Consider the following 19384-nt stretch of genomic DNA (forward strand, 5'->3'; position numbering starts at 1 on the left):
ATGGAGCGTTTGGTGACTCTTTTTGTTCTAATTTTTTTTGGGTTGTGTTGTTCTTCAGGTTTCTAGAGGTTGAGTGTTAAACATATGCTTCTTTGCTCCTTTTCAAATCTCTGCATGAGCTTGCGGCTCATGAACAGATCAGCGCTGTACAACCTTTCCTCACTGGCAGACTCCACTTGTACTCTGTAGCAGTGACATGTGGAGAAGCATCCATGGAGGTCTGTGTTAAAGGCGATTTGTTTGGTACAGGTGTTCCTGTACGGGCCGATGAGCTGGCAGTGTTATCTGCAGGGTCTGTTGGAGACTCCTGCAGAGCCAGTGTGGCTGGACAAGCTGAGTATAAGATCAAGGTGCCATTTGACAAGTGTGACACCAAGTTGTGGGCGAGTTGGCCTTTATTGTTTGCTTTTTTACAAAGTTTATGGTGCAGGTGAAATGTATGTGATTTACAGTGTAGTACAGTAGTGGATGCATGACTGAGTCTGTATTTTTCATAATCTAAGAGACGTACAGATCTAAAGGCTTGTGCTTAAATACTTAAAACTGTTTCCTAAGACAAATATTAATGAGGTGGATGTGCATGTATTCATTAATTTCAGACAATTGAATGCCCCAACAAGCAGTTTTCAGCAGTTAAGGTTCTAGAGTCAGATTTGTTCACAATGTTCTGATAGGAACCAGAAATCTGAAGTATGACTGAAATATTTAATGCCCCTAAAAGCTACATCACTGAATATTTTTTTTACGTTTCTACACAAAATGATCACAAATAAGATGCCTGATGTCTGAGACACATATTTATGATTGTTTTATTGTTTTGAGGAAATGTTTTGCTCTTAAGAGTTACAGGGCACTGTAAGGCAAAATAGTTCCCAAAGAAGATTTTTTTGGATTTGCCATTATTTTATTGCTTTCAATGTTACATACAAAAACTAAAGAGACTGTGCATTCACTTATTTTGACTCGTAAATAAAATGGCTGTATTAGGCTCGTCATGCTGACCCCTGGTTCCCATCACCACCACTGTAAATAAATCCAAGTCTGTAGCAAAAAGGAGGGTACTTAAAAGAAGATAAATATGAGCTTTGTTTAACACACACACTGCATAATAATAGTGGAAATATTGACAATAGAGAAAACTCTAGATTAGCAGATGTGCCAGAGTTTTTGACTGGTGCTCTATGTCATGCCAGTGTCAGTAGGTATGCTGAGAGGATTGACCAGAAGAGAACAATGCATTACCATTAACATTAGCTGCATGATGTCTTGCAAACTGTCTACTTTGGTTTAATGTTGTAATGTTGGTTTAACGTGCTACTGTGCAGTGATGTGCATGTGTACTTTGGGGCACTAGAGGGCAGTAGTGTTGCAGCACCTCAGAGCTTAAGCTTGCTGCACCCCACTTATGTACATATGTACGCTGGTCAGACAGGACGCTTGTATTAGTTTTCTGCTTTATACTTGTGCAGGTGATTGGAGCAGTGAGTTGACGCGTGTACTACCTGGGTGATGTTATAAATGTAGAAGCCTCAGTGGACGCGGCCAGTCAGCTGCCACCGTGTGTATGTGGACACCGATGCTGCTACACAGAGTCCTGATGTTACCACTGCGCCCAGGTATGTTTTCGTAGAGAACCATGGGTAAGAGCAAAATATTTAACAATTTTTTTTCCCCATCCAGCTCAAAATAGATGGAACTATTATTGGAGACTAGTTGTTTATGTTGACGTTAGGGCCAGTTTATTAACCCCATCCTGTCCAATAAATAAATTTTTTGTGATAAGAAAACATCCCACAGATGATCTAAAGCCATGATGTTTTTATAGTTATACATTTCATCTAAGAGTATTCATTTTGAATTGCGCATACATGTCTGTACATTTTTCACAATATAATTAGGATTTTTTACCGTTTTTGTTAAAAATCAGTGGTCCCCTGTGACATATATATATATATATATATATATATATATATATATATATATATATATATACACACACACACACACAATGGTGCCATTACTGCAGAGGAATGACTTATTACATCAGTGAAGAGAACATGGTGTAAGGAAGCTGAGAGATTCTGCCAAATCTGTCTGCTGAATCATGCAGGATAACAGCTGATGTTTTACCATTTTTGCAGGTGTATGATTGACAGTCTGCTAACAGGCTCTTCCTCCTACTTCCTGCCCCATTTCAAGACGACCAACTGCACTTCCAGTTGGATGCTTTCAAATTTCAGAATACTGACAGTAATTTGGTTAGCAGTCATTTTTTTATTTGTTTGTTTGTTTGTTTATTACCCCAGGTACTTGTTGATTTCCTTGCTTTGCTTGAAGCTTCTTCCTGTGAGCTGGAGTGACATATTGTGACTCTTCTTGCAGATCTTCATCACATGTTATCTGGATGTTGTGCCCACTGCACAGAGGCATCCTGAGAAGCGGGCTTGCTCTTACATTGATGAAAGGTAATATCCTTTCAGATTCTATCATGCTTTTAAAACGGATTTTTTAACAACATAGTGTGTGTTAATTTTTTAGTGTGTTTGAGCTACCTTTAAATCTTATTCTGTACAGGTCTTTCTGTCTTTTTTCAACAGCTGTGTTTTCTAGAAGCAGACAAAGTACCTCATGGAACTGGCTTATCACTCACTCTCTTGCTCACTCACGTTTAGCAGGCTGATTCTCCACAAGCGGGCCCCTTTAGCGGTCAAATACAGTCGTTTGTGAACATTTGTGCATTTTGTTAATTTTCTAAGTGAAAGTAAGTACACATCTGCTGTAGAAAACATACTTCTGCACAGTTACTGTTTATGTGCTGAATTTAACATATTGGGGGTGGAGGGGGGTTAACCATAAAATGTATAGAGTTATGCCACATTTTATATTTTATGTTTTTCAATATTTTAAACTCAGCAAATAAATAGAAGCTTAAATAGAAATTCTAATATTTAGGTTTGTTTTCTATAGGATGCGTTAACGTATGCTTCATAAGAGCAGCATCTTGCATCAGTGGCCCTTATTTTAACACAATGATGTTTTAATTTCACAATTTGTCAATAAGAAACTGTTTTAATGGCCCAATGCTTTATGGTAATATAATAACTTTAACGTTATTATATTGCACGATTTTATTGAGCCATGCACGAGAGTGCATGGCTCAATGAAATGTAAATGGTCATTTTGTTGCAGTTATAGTAGATTTACAGTGTGTGTTATAACTTTTTTTTTGGGTAACTTTATATTTTTGGTTGAAAGCCCACTTGCATATCATCGCAGTTCAAAAAAAGTTATCTCCAAAATGGAAAAGTTACAGGAGAAGGCAAGAGTATTCTTTACTGTCAGTGTAAGTTACTGTAAAGAGATTTTATTCCAAGCAATTTTGGAGCATTTCTATTGGTCCATTCATTATGAAGTTTTCAGTCAGTGTAAGTTACAGTTGCTGTGCTCAAATTATATGGAAAAATAAAAAATGAAGATGCGTTTCTCTTTGGACATCGAGGATATGAAGTGTTTTTTCATTCAGACCACTCACCTTTCTCACTCAGGGGAGGCACCATTCCAGTTGACTTTCATAACATGAAGGTAACACTGAAGTACTCACACTTTTTGGTAACTCCATCAATTTCTACATTACATGATTGGCACTTAAAGTTTGTTTGGAAAAAGTAACAGTAAAGAATGGTACGGCCTTGTAGAGAGAGAGAGAGAGAGAGAGAGAGAGAGAGAGAGAGAGAGAGAGAGAGAGAGAGAGAGAGAGAGAGAGAGAGAGAGAGAGAGAGGAGGGAGTGAAATTAAAGATTTAGGCATGTTGAAATAATGTAGAACAAACATCTGTAAATAAGGTTGACTGGGACTGAGAACCACACAGAAAAAAAATCATGGGGTTACATCAAGAACAATAACTTTATTCAACCTAAATAAATACTTTGAATGAATGTTCACTTTTAATCAAAGTACTGATATAGGAGATATTTGAGCACACCTAGTTTAATTGCACATTATGTGGTGTGGGTTTTTTTTTTTTAAAGGCTGAACTGATGAACTGTTTTTTACAGTAAGTATACAAAGTTCATTCACTGTACAAAGTAAAAATTGTCCATCTTCACTTTGACAGTCAAGTTAATACAGTTCTTTTAATGTTAACAGTCTTCAGTTTCTCCTGTTGTCAGTTGCTAACTTTTTGTATTTTGTGTTTAATTTTGTAAATCAAAACATTTTACCCATCATTTGCTAGGTGGAGATCTGCAGATGGGATTGACCAGGTGTGTCTGTCCTGTAGCTGCGGAAACTCTGCTCAGGATTTGATTGAGCCAGTCATGTCCAGCCAGCCTGGTAAACAAGATGGCCAGAAAGTAACCAAGAGGCAAAGTGATGAGCAAAGAGGTAAAATACTTATGACACAGTGTTGCACATCAGTTATTTTTACTTTCATTTATGTGGTGGTATTATTATTATTTTGTAAATATAATTATGGTAGCAGTGTTGAGATTAATTTGATTTTTGAGAGGGGAAAAGTTTTTTGTTTTAAATGTTTTAAAGTGAAAATATGAAGTTAGTCCCTCAGGGAAGGAAGCCCCCTCAGCAAAAGGGAAAGAAGCCACCATGACCATATTTCCCCCTAAATATTAGTTTTACCATATTTCACCAAATATTAGTTACATTTTCACTGACTCAATGTACTTTTAATGAGCTAATGTTCTGTGATAGTTATAGCAGTCTTTAGCTCTTTAGCACTGACGCATATTTGCAAAAAAAATTGTCAACATCTTGCTGGAGATGAGTTTTGCAGCTAGACATAGTTCAATCCATGTCTTATTTGTTCTTGTCATGTGCACTAATCATTTGCACTTTTGACTCTGTTGAAAATCAGCCTTTGAATTCGCTTTTAAATTAAATTTTAAATTTAAATTAAATTATTACTTTGTTTATATTCCTCTGTAAAGTCAAATAACAACTGATGCAGTTCCACCTGGGGCTTTATGTTCCTGCACAGGATGTCATCTTACCCCAACATTTGGACAAGTTGTCCATTTACAGGATTTAAATTTTTTGTTCTGTAACAAAATTGGCCGCTGTTCAGACATTTTGCCCCTAACTGTGTGCATTCTGCTAAACTCATGTCTCCCCCATCTTCACCTACATGACAAATGTCTAAAAAATGGTCTTATTGCAACTGCAGAGTTCTTTCTTTCAGACTGGAGACAAGGAGCCACTCTTGGGCATTTTGTTGTCCAAATGCAGGTTAGATGAAGTGTTAAGTGATCTCTGGTGAGTGTTCCAGATCTAGGAGTTAGTTTTCCAGACACAAAGTAAGCCTAGTCCTAGTCTAAAAAGCATTAATAGTGAAATCATATTGGCTCAATATATAAATCCACGGCTAAATTTGATGTATGAATGGAAGGGTCTGTAAAAATGTATAGCATTTGTTGTGAAGTTCTCTTTACCTGTAAGATTACATTGTGTTTTGCTAGGGAGGATCTTTTTATAGAACAGTGAGTATTCCTGCAAGTCAAAGTACCTTATATAATGTTTTTTATTTGCGCTTCTTTTAATTTCTTCTTCCTTTCAGCATTGTTCAAATGGTTCAAGTTTTTACATCCTCAGCCTCTCCAGTGAGTTCATTTGAATCAGAGAAGAGAGATTTCTTTTTGAAACACGGGGGCCAGTGATATACCAGTTATGCATACAGTGTCCTCTGTTTCTGGAATATGAATTTGGGTTACCTTTGACTCTACATGTACACCTTAACATGAAAGTTCCATTCACTTACAGCTCATTCTCTGGTACTATGTGGTATTGAATGTGGTATTATGATGTTAAAGGCAATTTAGCTTTTGTAAATGCTAAGCTAGGTCCAACTAGCACTGCACATTTTAGTGTTTTTTTTCCTTCTAACACACCTGGATCATATGATTAAGGCCTCTAAATGACTTGATCCCAGGGTGTTAGAGCTGGGTAAGCAACTTTACAGTGCATGGGTTAAGAAGTTCATCAGAAATTAAACTGGATTTTATTTCCCTTTTTTGACATGGACCTTTAACAAAATACTGGATTGGCTGTCCCCCGCAGTCTTATCCTCCCCTTTTAATAAAAGGACTTAACTTCAGTGCTAAAGTCTAATGTTGCCATGTTACCTGTCATGCCACATTACTGCACTAAGTGGAAGGCTTCAGAATGTTTGCACAGCGCTTCAGGCAAAAGGATTCTGACACTAAATAACCTGTGAAATGCACATCTTCGCCTGCATTTGGTTGTGACTCTCTCCAATGAATTTACACACATAAACGTCTCCCACCACTCAGCTTTGTCTGTGATTTTTAGAATTCAGGCACGAGTACAGCACTTCTGTGAAGAGAAGTGCAACTACAAGATCGTATTACATCTTATAAGCTTTAGGCCCTTTTCAGTCTGTTTTTAGGAAGAATCACATTACGGAATTGGCGCTTGTCAGGGTCATCAGTGATATCCTTCTTAATGCTTACTCTGATTGTTTAAGCATTCTTATTCTTTTGGACTTCATGGCAGCATTTGATACAGTGCACCACCCGGCTTTGCCTGAGTGCCTGCATAGTCTTGTGGGTTTTACTGGCCCTGCACGGTCTTAGTTTCAGTCTTATGAAGAATAATCGACAGCAGTTTGTGAGAGTTAATGGGATGCAGTCAGCCCCAACTACTGTCATCTGTGTTGTTCCACAAGGGTCAGTACATTAATTCCTGGATATGTAGCAGTTTTCTTAAACATAACTTTGATAAAAACTTAAATAATTCTGCATACACCTGTGCAGCTGCTTACATCTACTTCTGTGTGCCACCATATATATCACCACAATAACCACTTTGCACTGGTTACCTGTGTCTCACTGGATTGCTTACAAGGTACTACTTCTTGCTTATGGACACTAGATGAGAATGCTCCTGACTACGTGTCTGAAATGTTATTTTTATGAGATACAGAGCTTTCTCTTCAGCATTAGACAACTTGAAGTCTGTTAAATCTCTTCTTAAAAATTATTAATTTCGACATGCATATCGCTGCTGTCAGAACAAAACCTTGTATCTCCAAAATGGAAACTTTACAGAAGAAGGAAAAAACATACTTTACTGTTAACATAAGTCAATGGAACCAAAATTTTTTTCTAAGTCATTTTGGGCCATTTCTGTTGGTCCATTCATCATGAAATCTAATGATATAGTTGTTTGACAGTTGATTTATCTGTGTCTGTAGTTGTTTTATCATGGAGCTCCACTTAATATAAATGTATTGTTAACTTTTTGTGTTATTGGCATGCAGAGAATTTTTAAATTTTATGCTTACTATGAAAAATCAATAAAAAGGTATTAACAAAAAATGTATGATTAATATTATTTCTTTGACTGACAGTATAAACAGTATCTTTCTGAGCAAGCTTTGGCTTTGGTATGAAATACGTTGTGAAATGATGACTCCTTTAATATGTTCTGAGAGAATAAATAAACACTAGATGACAGGTGTGAATCCTTAAATTAAACTCCCTTCAACAGTTTTCATTTTCTCCTTTCTTGTATTATCTCTGCCCACTTTGACATCATATGTGTTTGTACGGTTGCTGAGATAACACCACTTTTAATTGGACTCTGGATTAAATACCTCAGTAATTACCCATCGATAATGTTTTCTTTGTCTAGGCATGGGTTTGTTTTGGTATCAGTGCTGTGGAATTTCCCTTCGCGTGTTGCATACTTTCAATCGCTGCTCTCAAATGTTGTGAGAACGTATCTATGTAATTAATACTGACGTGCCTTGTATTTCACTGGCACTCCAATCAGCAGCTGTGCTCTGCAGATTCCGATTTTCATTTGTCTTAAAGGAAAATAAGGCTCTCACTGAATCGCTCATTCCAAAATAAACATGGCTTCATCTTATTTGGAGCAGCAGCACTTAAAACAAATTGGGGGTTCAAGAGTGGACATCCCAAATAAGGCAGAGGAGAGAAGGGGGGATGCTTTAGTTAGAATTTATATCTGTGATTAAATCATGAATAAATAAAAGTTAAAATAATAAATTCAGGAGTGGACCAACTGAATACCACAGTAAACAGAGAGGTGAGGGAGCCCTGTGCTCTTAAAAATAAAGGTGGCAAAAATGGTTCTTCGGAGATATAGAAGAGCCACTTTGGTTCACCAAAGAACACTTCAATTGACAGTTTGGCAAAAAAAAAAAGAAAAGGTTTTGCAAATGTGTGAATATGAAGAATCTTTTGAACCATAATGTAAAGTTTTTTTCCTAGGGCAATACATCCAAGCTAAGAACCATTTACGAACCTCAAAGCTGTTGTTTTGGGGTTGTTTTGAATAATGAATGTCAGAAGTGAACTTTTAAATGATAAAACATTTTTTTGGCCTTAGGTCTTGTCTTGATTTTCATTCTGGTGGCGGGTGTAGCATAGTCGGTAATACTACACTCAAAAAAACAGAACTGGCTCTTGTGCATGTAAGGTAAACAAATCACGTTGAAATAAATTAAATTGACTCATATTTAAAATGTCCCTATTGAATTAGTGTTGAAAGAACATAATTATCCCAAACGTTGAATCATCCAAAGTCAATCAAGTCAGACAAAGGGGATTAATTATGTTTTTCAGTCTCTTACAGATTTCTGCCTTGCATCAATGCAGACCTAAATAAATTAATTCTGTTGTATTTAAAATGAGAAATATCTCACATTACTCAACAGTTTTGGATTAGGGGATTTTTTTGACAATTTCTTGTATTATGTGATTTTATTGGCTCTTGGCTCCATTTATTTTTATATCAGGCATGTCTTTCCTCTTGTTTTACTCTTACATCTCTGTGCTGTCTTTCCTCTTTTGCTATCTTTCCTCAGGTGTTTGTTTTTATTCTATTTTTAAGTTAATTGTCAAGCTTTTTCTATTGTTGAGTGTGAGTCTAAACTCAATGACCGCTTTTAAACCAACTCTAGTGAAATTAGCAGGGCCAGCATAAGTTAAATCAATATCAGAAAATCAGCCTTTAATGAGTTGAATTAAAAATGTGAGGGCGAATTAAGTTTAGCCAATAAAAGTAAATAATGTTGGAGAAGCAAAAGTGCCTTATTTTGAAAGAGAGGCATTTAAATTGTGTGGTAATACTTTCTATAATCCAATTAAATTCAGTTCAATTAAGAGTCCTTGGGCAAGACTCCTAACACTACATTTGCCTATACTCTCTGAACAAAGGGTACCGTACAGGTACATTTTTGTTCAACAAAGTACAAACAGTGTAAAAAATACAATTGCAATGGTATATGGTACACTTATGTTCCCTAACTAAAAGTACTGAAGATGTGCCCCTTAGGGTTCTAAGCCTTTTCCACCTTAAGGCCCACTTATATAACTAGAAAGCATGAAGGTCCACAGGACAACAAAACTCAACTTTTCAACAAAGCAATGTTTGGGTGCTTACCATACAGTACATGACATGTGTCACTGAACTTCAAAGATCAACAGATGAGACCAACATAAACTTGTTTTATATCAGAAATCAGGTGCAATGATGGCAAATTAATTTGAGTGTTTCTGTAAATCATGTTTTTTGCTCTCTTGCAGAGGACAATTGGAGTGGACAATTGTATGTATGTTGATTCTAGAAGCAAGGAGCAAAAATAGTTGAAGCTGTGTTGTAGAGCTTGTATTAACATTGTTTACCATTTAAAAACATTTTAAATTTCATTCTTATTATTAAGTCAAAAATATTTTTAATAGACTTTGTTCACAAAGTGCCATTGACAACCCACCACAGACCGTTCGCTCCTCCTTTGTATTGGTCCAGGGACCACCACAGTGTGATAAACCTTGCTTTTGGGTACCACCACAGTGATCTGAGGGGTACCACACCAGCAACAGTTCAGTGCTTTTTTTCTGAGGCTGTAAATCTGTAACATGATTCAGTTGTAAGTCACTCTGGAAAAGTGTACATCTAAATAAATGTAAATCTTAAGTGAGCTGAGTGAAGTCTCTTCAGGGAAGTGTTTGAGTGGAAAGTGAAAAAAAAATCTATAATTGTAATTTAAGTTTTAGAGTCAATGTTTGAGGTTCAGCACTTCAGTGTTTTACAGTTGCAAAATTTAAATGTAAACTTACAGCTTTAAATTGATCCCTTAAGCATTTAACATAAAATAAATACTTAAGATGTTTTATGCAAGCAGCCATTGGAGTACAAATAGTCTCTTAAATGGCTTCCTTACAGTAACTCTTGTATTTCCATTTAGTGTTTGGACTTTCGTCTGCTGTTAGTTGTGCTTCAGTACCAATCCTAGCTCAAGCTGAGCTCCAACTTAACACGATGCACAGTCTCTTTGCCAGTTCACCTCTCAATTAAAGTTATTATGCTTGTCTCCTGTCCAAGTCCATCAAAGACTGAGCTGTAGTGCTGCAGTGCATAATCTTGCACACACACACACATACACACACACACACACCTGGGAAACAGTCCTCAAGGGAAGTCATCAATCAGCTTTATGGGACCGCTCTGGGAAAGTTGCTTTGTCTCTCCTTACCATTCACTTGTTCTTGTTTCCCTTTTCTCTCTCTCTCTCTCTCTCTGTCTCTCTCTCTCTCTCTCTCTCTCTCTCTCTCTGTCTCTCTCTCTCTCTCTCTCTCTCTCTCTCTCTCTCTCTCTCTCTCTCTCTCTCTTTCTCTGTCTCTCCCTCTCTCTGTAGTATTACCATCTGTACAAGCTTCACTTCATCTCCAGAACTCACTGTTTGGTCAAGTGTTCTTTCACTTGTGCGTTCGACTGACACTAAATTGATGACTGCAGGGCTACTGCTTTCCATTCTTGGCTTTGTGCCCTTAAACGACATACTTCAGTCTCTAAACCGCTTTGGCTAAAAAGCAAACACTCCTTCAACACTTCTCAGCAAACGAGAACATCAACATGATTGTTTATTGTGGTAAAAAGGAGAGATAAACCCAAACAAGCAAGAACCAAATCAGCATTTTTACACACAACACATTACTTGTTGTATGAACTTAATTTAATTATGCCACACACACTATTTCAATTCTGTTAAATAAGCTAAAGAGGTGCAAAGTGGAAGCAAAAAGGGTTCTTAATAGCAATGCTATAAAAGAACCACTTTGGGTTCCCTAAAAAACCATACAATTTGTAAAGTTCTATAAAGAACAATCCTTACTCTGAATGAGAATCTTTCTTTGCCAGGTACCCAATGTGTAAGGACTTTCTCTCAATCAACATAAATAAAACACAATAAAATAAAATATAGAGGGGACAAATCATACAGAAGAGCAAACAAAGATATAGATCAATAAATGTACAGCACACAAACAATCTATGAGTATTTTGAGGAAATGCAATGGGAGTTAAGTACAGATCAAATACTGAAGTACATTTGTACTCTCAGAAAAAAAGATGCTACTGTACAGGTCCACCATAGTACAAACTATGTAAATGCACCCTTAACGGTGTAACAATGGCCTTATCAACTGTGTACCTTAAATGAGTTTTAGAGGTGTACACTACATATACTTTCCCAGTGGAAAGGGAGCATATATGTATCCTTTCATAACCTAATGTTTACAACACAGAAATAAAATAAAAACGCCTGAGTCCATACGGGATGTGTGGTGTCAGTGCAACTTAAAAATATATCCCTGCAGCAGAATACGGTATTATTATGTTCCCTAACTAGAGGTACTGAAGACGTGTCCTTGAGGGTACCACCCCAGAGATCTGAGGGGTCACCCCAGAAAGAGTGTAGCGTGTACAGCTGAAGATGTTAATGTAAACGACGTTTACAAATTAACAGTTTCTCTAGCCAAGAACCAGAGAGGAGCCTTTAGCTTTAAGAGTGTACAGTGATCTCGCTATCTCAACATCAGACGCTTCTGCAATTAATGTCGAATTCTCCGTGTTGACGCCCCTTTTCTTTTCTTTTCTTTTCTTTTCTTTTCTTTTGTTTATGTCTTTTCTTTTCTTTTTGAGCGCATGCATTAACAGCATGGCTCAAGGCGCTCGTGACGGTGCTGTTCTCTTGCCTGCAGTCGGAGGCGCTGGGAGGTCCTCCACTCTCTGCTCTGGCCGTTACAGAGGGAGCGTGTGTGGGGGTGTGGGAGACTGAGTGACGTCATGCCGACCCGGAGCCCATGCTGTAGACCTCAGTGGCTTCTCCACAGAGCTGTGCCAGTCTGAGTGCCAGTGTCTGTGTGCCAGTGTCTGTGTGCCAGTCTCTGTTATTGATGAGGATCGTTTGATCGCAGGCGGAGCTGCGCGCGCACTGACCCGCACATGGTAGGAGCTCTGCGCGAGCTGTTTACCCGACTCTGTCCTTAGCGTGACGGCTCTTCAGTATGTGTGCTGTACTGTAGAGTTGTATTACATGTTATAGGCAGGTTTACTTTCGACAAACTTTGATAAACTGATCGGTGGTCGAGGTCGCTCTCAGTGTGTGCGCGCGCGTGTGTGTGTGTGTGCATGCTGGTGGTTTAAGAGCACTTCTATGAAAAGCTGTACTGGGGGGGTTAATAAGCGAGTGAAGTGGGCCTGCAGTAATTTAGTAATTTAGAATTCAGCTCTGCTTCTGTTTATTAAAAACATAAGTAGTATTTTAGAACTGAAATGACTAATAATGCAGCGTGGATTTACACCCATAAAGCTATTCATTCAAGAAACGACACAAGCATCAAAATACTGTTGTAATATGCATGTTTTGTATTTTTTTATAGGCCGTAAGATAAAAAGATAAATGTATGTGTATATATTTTATCTTATAGCCCATAAAAACTGAAATCCAGTGCTGTCCATTGTAGATTTGTAATCCTGCTGAACAGGTCTAAACAGGTGAACTGCTAAAGTCTTGTGAATTTGTCAAAATACATATTTCTCTCTCAGCAAAATTTTAGTTTAAAAGAAACATTATTATTATTATTTATTATTATTATTATTATAATAATAATAATAATAATAATAATAATAACAATAATAATAATAATATGCAGTTTGTCGTTTGGCCATAGACGTTTTCAGCCCTGAAAACTTAAAGAAACTAATCTTAAAAACATTACAAAAGTATTAATATTATAAAATCAAAAGTCCGAAAATTAAAAATAAAAAACTGTTTTACTGGATAAGAACATTTGATTTCTGTTATTAGTTCTTCTGATTGTTTTGTAAAGAGAACATTTCTGAGCGCGCAAACAGCAAATCAGGCCAAAGACTCGGGCCGTAATCAGTGTTAAATTGAGCGGAATACTGGCTGTATGTGCTCGACAGCGCGGTCATCTAAAGTCCGTTCGTCTGAGAGATCTTAGAAAAGCCATGCTTACCAAACATGATAGAAACACTCCATCTGAAAATCAGCGCGAGGCCTATTTAAACGACTTTCAGAAAGACATTCGCGCGCTCAGTTTAATTTAGTGGCCTCATTATGAAAGTCCGGCTGTTAAAAAACTCAAAGTGGGTTATTAATTTTGAATCCATTACAGTTATTAAATTCGGTTATTCACGTGTAAAAAAATATCAGCTATTTAAAATTAGTGTCTGTAAATAACTGACCTAATAATGATACCTAAAAAATAATAATGTTAAAATATAAAAGATAATAATTAATGTTGTCTGATTTAGACACGCGACGGAAACAGCTGTACAGAGGTGATTATTAAACACTTCTCTGTGGTGTTTAAAGTAAAAGCAGTATTATTTTGGGGGGCTCTGGCTGCAGGTTGGTGGGCCAGCTGCAGAGCCCTTATTCTCTTAGAAAACTGTAATTTCCGCTCTCCGTCCTCGGAGCGCTTTCTGTGGCCTCTAACACGGGGACACATGTCAGAGCAGCTGATAAATACGACTGGTTGTGATTATAGATCCATAAAACAGACTTTTTCATTAAATGATCATTAGAACGGTGCAGCAGGGCTCCGCTTAATTCACATCCCAGCTCTGTATCAACGAATAGAGACACATTCGAAATGAACGAGAGCGCCTGTGAGGCATTTTTCATGCTTTGGACAGAAGTTTTTGATTGTGTCGTTTTATTTGGAGAGTGCCAGTTGCGAGTTTAATGCATGCTTTAATGATGCCGTTTGAAAGATGAATCCACACATAACCGTGTGTTATTGAGGTTTTAGCTCGGAGCTAACACATGTTCCTCTGACTCCACTTTCTGACAGCTAAAGCTAATTTCTGAGGGGAATATTGTGCTTGGCATATCTGAAGGAGGCGAGTTCATGTGCATCTGTTTCTCAGCATTGACAATGAAGCGAAACCTCCCAGAGAAATTTCACTGCCAGGGCGAGGAAACTAGCGTGGGAGAGTGTCTCTCTCTCTCTCTCTCTCTCTCTCTCTCTCTCTCTCTCTCTCTTCTACATATGGTTTCTCCTTCGAACATGAATCCTCGATCAGGCCTCTGCTGTCCGCTGTGTTAAACTCATGAGCAGTGTGTGACTCTGAGGGCCTCTGTGTTACAGTTTGTCACTTGTAGCCATTAGTGCGTTTTAACTAGAGGCAGAGACTAACAACCTAAACACAAACCCAGGAAAAAGCACTGATACCTCAGTGAAATAAGGGCTTAAGACGTAGCCTGAAGGTACACCCTAAACAAACATGGGTCTACAAGAATAAAGTGAATGGTTCTATATGGAACCACGAACACTCAAAGAACCATTTGCATGCCTAAATGGTTCTTTGCGTGGTGAAATGGTTCTTTAGATTGATGGAGAACGTGTAATATATGTTTTTTTCTATTTTGATGATGTCAAGCTTATAACAACAGAAGAACTAATTTTGGTGCTAGAACCATATCTGAAGAACAATTTCACCTTGCAAAGAACCATTTTAGCATAAAATGGCTCCATGTAGAACTTATGTTTCTAAATAGAACCATTCAATTACTAAAGAACTCTTAAAGAACTATCCTTTTCAAGAGTGTGACTATCCAAAACCACCAGTGATCTGAGTTTTTATATGTAAAGTTGATCACAGTAAGTTTTCTCTGGGGTCTATTTTGCCTTACTCACTGCATGTAGGCCCACCCTTCCACAATAAATGGACTATAATATATTCTTTTTAGGCCAAAACATTTTTAAAGCAAAAATAAGTGCTTTTGTAACCATGTGATAATTCTCCCTGAGGGAGCTTTTAGAGGCATTAAACTCCCCAGACGTCTGGTTCCTATCACCACCACTGTGAACAATCCTGATTCATTAAGTTTCTCTAGAACAGAGCATTTCACACCAAATCACTCTGAATAACTGAGATTACATTTTAACCAGAGTTTTGCAGAAATTCAGAAAAATCGGTGGATTTCTCCTTTCAGTACGAGTAACTATAGACCTGCAGTGGAACCTTTTAGTACATTCAGCAACTATCAGCATAGAAATTGAAGTCTGTCCGAAGATTATCAGGGGTTGTTCTTACTTTTCTTATTATTTTAGTCTAAAAAGCTAAATCTTTAGAGTGAAACAGTTCAAGTGTTGAACTAACAGATCAGTTCAGAACAGAAAAACGAAACAATAGCTGGAATGTAATTGAACTAAAAGAAACAATTGATCACAAATAAACTAAAAAAAAAAATATATATATATATATATATATATATATATATATATATATATACATACATATATATATATATATATATGCTGTATATCGGAGCATATGGAGCTTAAGGCGCTGTCTCAATTAGGACGTTCAAAAATATAAGTGTCTATTTGCAGGTTGTAGATTTATGGGTCTCCTGTCTGGACAGCGCCTGTTAAAAACAGCACATCACTTCAGACCTGAATCCTTCACATGGGTTGACGCACATGGAGGTCTCTGAACGGTGGGCCTAATTACAATCGGCTCAGCATCGCTGTTTATAAGCTGTGATGCGTGCTGGGGGTCTGTGGCAGAGCAGGGCCAGTTCAGCAGAGGGGTCTGACTGTGACAGAGAGGAGACAAGCCTGAGGCGCTAACGTCACTGCTCCTCTAAAGTGAAATGAACTCACCTAACGCACCTTCTGCTTCCCGCTGTTTGGCGCTGCGCATGCGCTATTTCTATCACTGAGCTCCGGACCATTAAAGGACAATGAAATAAGGGCAATTAAAAACTGAAATGTGTCAACTGCTGGTGTGTGTGTCGCCAAGGCGTCTTTGTTGGTTTCAGAAACAGCGGGGACACTGGAGGTGGTCAGTGATCATTTTTATTAAAAGTCGCATGTCGTTGAAAACTGAGTTCATTTTTGTCATGTCACGAAAACCAACATGGTGTGTCTCAGCTCTGAGTGCGTTTTGAACGGACAGCCAATCAAAACAGAGGTCATTTACATATACAAGTCATAAAGTGAAGAGAGTTATAAAATAGCAATGTAAAAAAGAAGCAGAACTGTTTTTTGCACCTGAACCCACACAGACATCACTATTAATCTCAGAGTAAAAAACAAATTACAGAGCTATTTCGTTTTGTTTCCTAAGAGCAAGGTTCAAGTCAGGATTAGGCTCAGGGTTTAGGTGCAACCTTATGCTTCAGTAATACGGAGGCCAGAGCGCCTCGTGTGCGTGTGTGAGGATGATTTAGCTTAGCATTGAGGGAGATTTAAGCTTTCCGTCGCTATCTTGTTTTAATTTATCAGGAATATTTCCGATGTGTGTTTTGGCTGGCTTTCATGACTAATGTGAATCCAGATACTCCTGTAAACGGCCACGTGTTTTCATTTTGTAAAGTAAACATTAAACGTTGATTCATTACGAGCAGTGAGCAAAGGAAATTGTTTTCGCAGTTGGGTGTAATTACAATGAATTAGTGCAGTTTTGAGTAGCCAGATCTTTGTAGTCATTTTCCTCCAGCTCTCCTGCGCCTGCCTGAGCGTGAGAGAGAGAGAGAGAGAGAGAGAGAGAGAGAGAGAGAGAGAGAGAGAGAGAGAGAGAGAGAGATCCTGTTTAGAACCTGCAGTCCTGCGGAGGCTGACAGATATATCCACATCTCTCGAGGATAAGTCCACAATTTCAGCCAAACGTGTGCAAAATCCATTTGAGATAGATTAGACAGGAGAGACGACCTCAAATGAAGACATACGGCCTCTGTACGAATAAACGTGGCTGAGGGGCAGTTTGTTATGTATTTAAACTGTCAGGTTTGTAAGTTCCTGGTAAAGCATGCTGAATGTACCTGATCATTTATATTTTATGAATAAACACAAACTGAAAGAAGAGATAACATTTGGTGAACAAGTAGTTTGTAAAGTTTCATAGTTTGACTGAAGTTGGCTGGGGGGGTGGTGGCTATGGAAGCACCTGTAAGGCTGGAGAGGAGGAGTTTTACTCTTTATAGATTTTAAACATAAATCTAACCACGTTTATGAACATGCCCACAATATTCCTTACCCACAATTATAAACAGTTATTCAAGGTGAATTGAAATATTACGATTGTGTTTATGAGTATTAAGACCACTGTTTTGTTTATTTAAACTGCAATCAAAATGACAATTAAGCACAAGTTATTCACTTTTCAGTGACAGAAAAAAGCAGGAAATATATTTAACAGAAAATTACTCAAAAGCTTCCAACACTGAGTCTAATTTTAAATCCATCAGTATTTAATTTGTCCACTCGTTACTTTTGTGCATCCTACTGACACTTCCTCTTTGTGTTTCTCCAAGTCTCCTGGGATTTCCACCAGGCACATATTCAAATAAATTAAGTCTGTTGTGCTTTAAACAGGAAGTATCCAAGATGACGCAACTGTTTTGAGTCAGAGGAACTGATTTCATGGATTTAAAATAGATTTTTGAACTGAATCAATGTACTGAAATTTATTTTCAGTTTCCTTTATACTGTTAGAAATAAAGGTTCTGTGCACGTAAATTATTTGTTCATCAAGATACAAACAATGTAAATGTTCCCTCAAAAGTACAACAGTGGTTTTAAGGTCCAATTATGAACCTTAAATGAGTTTTTCCCAGGTGAGAAGTACAGATTTGTCGCTTTCATAACCCAAGGTCTTAAAACAGAGCAATAAAATATAAAGCCTGGAGACAAGACAGAGTGTGTGGAGTCAACACAACTTAGTAAAAAATATAATTTCAATGGATTATGGTATAATTATGTTCCCTAACTAAAGGTAATGAGATGTACCCTTGAGGGTACCACCCCCGTGACAAGAGGGGTACTGCCCCAGTGATTGTTTAGTACCTTTATTTCTGAGAGTGCAGCAGCTGGAGAGATTGACACAGATTTTATTGGCTTCTGGTTCCATCTATGTGTATAGGAGTGTATTTCCTCGTTTTACTTACAATCTCTTCCTTCCTCTTACAGTCTTTCCTCCTGGGCCATCTTCTCTTCAGTGTATGATTGCATTCCATATTTTGATTAACCACTTAAACTCATTCTTAAATAGTTAAATTGCACATTTTCTATTACTAACGTTAACTCAACCCTGGTATATGAAGTTTAATGAACTTTAATACACTGAGCTGCATATACAATAACAGATTAATTTTAGTACACTATGTTGGATTAATAAAATTGCCTTTTTTGAAAGAAAACAATTTAGTCTTTTCCACAATTCAATTAAGTTCAGGTAATGTATGATTCACATAGATTTGTGTAGTATAAGTGCAGTATTGTGTAGTATTTGTGTAGTATAAGGACTGTTTATCCTTCCTCTGTGAGAAGACAACTGAGAAAAAAAAAGGAAAAATTGAATTAGAAAACTGAAATTGAAATATTTTATTGAACTGATGACTCTAAATTTGTAATTGAAAGTACTTGGATCGTAAAAAACAGAAAAAATGCAACCAACTTCTCAGACCAAGCTTTGGAGGTGTAGAAAAACATCCCTGCAGATTTCTTTGAAAAAACTGAAAGCAAATGTCTCAGAAAAGAGTGGAAGGAAATGGTGGGCACACTAAATACTGAAAGTGTGAAATTATATTCAGTTGAATAGGTTTTGCACTTTTTCTCTCACACTATAAGATAAATAGCCTGTACCTAAAGGTTGTTTTGACTGGAAATTAAATAAATGGAAGGGTGGTCTCTGACTTTTGAACAGTGCTGTATATGACATAAGCTTTGCCTTGTTCCATGGTCTACATGCCTAAACATACACAAAATAATTGTGCCAATTCCTCTTTGGCTTCCTGCTAACTTATCGTGGCCTGTGGGCTAAAGAAGAAGCCCTATCATCTTCAAAGTCAGACTGAGCTGAAGTGGATCAAGTTCTACTTCTAACTTCTTCTGCCAAGCGTCGAGTGTGAATTTATGGAAAGCGCAGGATAAATTGTGGAAACCGTATCTGCCCTGCTGGAATGAAGATCAGGCGAGACGTACTGACCAGGCCTACGTTTGGGGAGGGGTAATGTCCAAAACTTCTGGAAGATCATAAGTCCATGTGAGTTAAATAGGCTGCATGT

General features: G+C 37.6%; 1 protein-coding gene and 1 pseudogene across 1 annotated transcript in view; both read left to right on the top strand.

Moving 5' to 3' along the window:
• Nucleotides 1-12122, top strand: LOC118825389 (annotated as a pseudogene).
• ntn5 (netrin 5) overlaps nt 12097-19384 on the top strand; it is a 22799-nt gene continuing 15511 nt past the window's right edge. Inside the window, exon 1 of the mRNA XM_036595976.1 lies at nt 12097-12288. The gene's annotated coding sequence lies outside the window, so the exon portion shown is untranslated. The remainder of the gene's footprint in view (nt 12289-19384) is intronic.

Source organism: Colossoma macropomum, unplaced genomic scaffold (assembly GCF_904425465.1).
Source record: "Colossoma macropomum unplaced genomic scaffold, Colossoma_macropomum, whole genome shotgun sequence".
Lineage (NCBI taxonomy): Eukaryota > Metazoa > Chordata > Actinopteri > Characiformes > Serrasalmidae > Colossoma > Colossoma macropomum.